Source organism: Gymnoscopelus braueri (assembly GCF_963280865.1).
Source record: "Gymnoscopelus braueri genome assembly, chromosome: 23".
Taxonomy (NCBI): Eukaryota; Metazoa; Chordata; class Actinopteri; order Myctophiformes; family Myctophidae; genus Gymnoscopelus; species Gymnoscopelus braueri.
The window spans coordinates 14,189,547-14,193,412 of record NC_137625.1 but is presented as its reverse complement, the minus strand read 5'-3'; positions in this window follow the sequence as shown (position 1 = coordinate 14,193,412).

The window sequence follows — 3,866 nt, the reverse complement described above, 5'->3', positions numbered from 1 at the left end:
TCTGTGTGGGTGGTGTTGAGTTTAACTTGAGGACTGAGTGAGCGCGGTAACTTTTGATGTTCATTGACGGCGCGATTTGAAGAGTTCGTAAGTTCAACAGCAGCAGAACTGGTACAGCTGGGCCAAACGAAAACCCACCACAAGAACACTGGCTTTTATTGCATTTAAAGGAGTAGTTACACACAAAATGACTTATTTTCTATCAATTACGTATCAATTAAGTCCATGAATTCAAGGCTTCATGGGGTGTGTAATTTTTTGGGTGAACTACTCCTTTAATTAAAAAACAAATGTGTTCGCCCTACACAGTCTACATGAGTTATACAAATAAAGGGAAAGAGGTATGTAATATTTGTTTGCCGGGTAGATAATTGGTCATTAGTACTGTTCTAACACTTCCAAGACAGTGTATATAACCCTACTTTGTCTGGGGTGTTATTGTGCATATGAGTTTGATACAGGACTACTTGTCAACCAGTAGGTGTCCTACCGTAGCCAGTAACCAGTGGTTCTCAAACTTTTTCATGTCAAGAACCCCCAAATTGATACGTATTTGGCCGCGGACCCCCACCTGAAAATATTTTGTGCCAGGGACCCCCCATATAAGATTTATGTTAAAATGTTTTTAAAATATTCCAAATGTTAAACATTTTTGCAAGATTATTTTTGAAAATGGCAGATCTACAAGCTCAAAGCGACACGTTGTGAGCTTGTAGATCGGCTATTTTCAAATAGCCAATGTATATTGGGCTGAAGTGGTTAAACTGAATTGAATGCAAAATTAACTTATTTTCCTGGGGGACCCCACTTTGAGAACCAATGTGGTAAACCATCCCGGTGGTGTGAATTCACATTATCATGTGTCTTCTGCAGACCGCTCTGGCCCCAAGCACTGTGTGGGCGTTTTGTAGAAACCAAAAAGAAGTGGAAGAGCCAACCAACGTCTGCACTCAAGGCCCTGTGATTGCCAGAAACTGATTGAATGTGAATTCACACGACCGGAATGGTTTACCAGGCTAGTCCTACCTGACACCAGGGTCTAGATTTCTCAATGGAAGAGTAGGAAGACCACCTCCAACCACTGTAGAATGTACTAGTAGTTATATTGTATTAACATACTCCTAGATTATGTTAATACAATATAACTAGTACATTGGTAACAGTTATACAGTAGGCTTTCACCAACTAGTCGACTAGTATAACCACTAGTCGACCTTGTTGGTACTAGTCGAATAGTATTTTTTTTAAATGGCCCATTACTATTATTATTATTATTATCCTCCTGCCTTTATTTTTTATCAAAACTATGAACTCTATTATGGTCCTTGAACGGAGACAATACAAACGTTAAAACAAAATGCGTACTAAGACATTACATTCTAGCAAACCCCTGACCCAGGCAGCAACTATTAAAACCTAATAAGTTTATTACCCCCGCCAAGCGGCAGGCCTGCCAAATTTATAGTCGATGAGTGACAAAACTCTCAAAATAAGCACATGAACATCACAAATCACAAAAACAACAACAAAGTTCACGGTGTGTGTGTGTTTTTTTTATATCAACTTTCTGACAATGCATCCAAATTACATTCAACACTGCAAGAAAACAAGCTTTGGCATCGACTACAGGAACCACAACATTAAGAAATATCCCATTAAGACCCTAACCCCTGTAAAAAAAATAGCTTCCAAAAGTGGTTCTCATTCACTATTAAACGATAATAAAGTTCAATAATAAATTCAACGTGTTCGTAAGAGAATGTATAGCCTACAGCAATACTGCACATAACATTTCACATTTACATTTTAGACAACCTAGCAAGAGTTCATTCGTTTTCATTCGCCTCCCTGCCATGGCCCAAAACAACTTGGGCGCTAACTTCACAAAATAGTTTGATAATATGCTATAAGCATGTTCCCTTTCATGTCGTTTTTCAATTAAAGGCAGGACAACAGATCATTTCAAATGCTGGATATTCAAACAATGTGAAAAACCTGCACTCATTTGGCATTCTCACAGAAAAAATATATTTTATAAACGTGGGAGCAAAATCTGCCGACCCCCCAACCTTCAGTTGAGCAGTTTTATAAGACCTGGAACGCATCTGTGTCACTTTAGATTTCTTTGGCTCATAGTGCGGCACCGAGTGCCGCGCTATGAACTTGTAGATCTGCTATTTTTGAAAAATATTTTAAAAATATTTTTTTGATTTTATTTTAAAAAACTGTTAGGATTTAGACAACATTTTTAATGTCCAGAGTGGAGGAAGTCCACCCTGGTAAACTAACCTAAACTCCTTTGAATCCATTAAAACCGGGAACGCATCTGTGTCATTTTTAGATTTATTTGGGCTATTTTTCAAAAATCGTGATTTGCAACTCAAATCTTTGCTTCTGGGGGCTTCTACAAATGTCTTCTAACTCCTACATTTTTTTTCTTTTTAAACATATGTTGCTATATGTCAGTGGTGTTCAAACCTTTTCATGTCAAAGACCCCAAAATTATATGTATTTGGCCACGGACCCCATCTCAAAATATTTAGTTCCAGGGACCCCCAGGAGCAAAGATTTGAGTTACAAATGTTAGCTTTAAAAATATATATATATTCAAAGATTTGAGTTACAAATATTAGCTTTAAAAATATATATATATTCAAAGATTTGCACAGATTTTCATGATTTTCTCAAAAATAGCAGATCTACAAGCTCATAGTGCGACACACTATTTTTGAATAGCCAAAGACATCAAAAGATTACACTTCCCCGGTCGTAATGGGTTAAACAAATACAAGGATACTTATATCATCAATATACATTTGATTTAACCTTTTACAGTAGAGATGCTTCCAGAGCATTGCAAATATATGAGTTTAAATCCTAGACATTTACAACGTTAATTTATAGGCCAATATTGTAAATATTGGCAATACAGTGTAATTCTAGCAGCTTCCTCCACTTGTAATGTCATCACTGTGCAGTTCCTTGCTGCTACTGTACCTGTAGGCTCACCTTTTCAAAACTTCAAATTTTTGTAATTTCAAATATAATTCTATGAAAAAAAGAAACTGATATTGTTGTTTAGATATGGACTCATCTTTAAATATCAGAAGTTGTCCCTTATCTGTTGCCCTACCTTTATGATTTAGAGTCATAGGATATACACATTTGAGGTAGGTATATAAGGCATCATTATCATGTGTATAACACATAATAAGTCTTATATGGATTTATAAGAGCCTTAATAACTGTTAATTAATGCTTATTACAAGCACAAGTTGTTACCATTTACAAAACAGAACTTTCACATCCCATGACCACACTATTTGTGTATTTCAGTGATATTCTTAATAGCTATCAGTGCAAAACATACAGAATGTTCACTTTACAAACACATAAAGGTAAAAGGTAAAGGTAAAAAATTCAAAAGTGGAAAAAAGTATTGAATAATTGATATAGAACAATGCCTTTGGCAAGCCAGTGTTATGTCAGAATATAATCTATACGGTAGCCTATCTTTAACTATGGTGACTTAAAAAAAGATACTTACCGGTAATCGTTCAACCAATCAATCTTTTGATTGCTATACATAAAATACAACATGATATCATAATTGTTACTTTACGAGAGCTGTACATTCAATCAATTGACTTATTCACATAATGGTGAGGTATTCTCAGATATTCACATTTCATCCATATGACTCAATATATGAGATTCCCATTAATTAAGATGTGAAGAGGTGACTGAAGGTTTGACAAAGTGGTTCTGTGCATCTATCTTTCTGAATGGGCCCGGTACAATGTCTTTGTTTCTGCTCTGACATTTCATTGGGCTAAATAAATTCTCCAATATGGAAAGTCAATTCA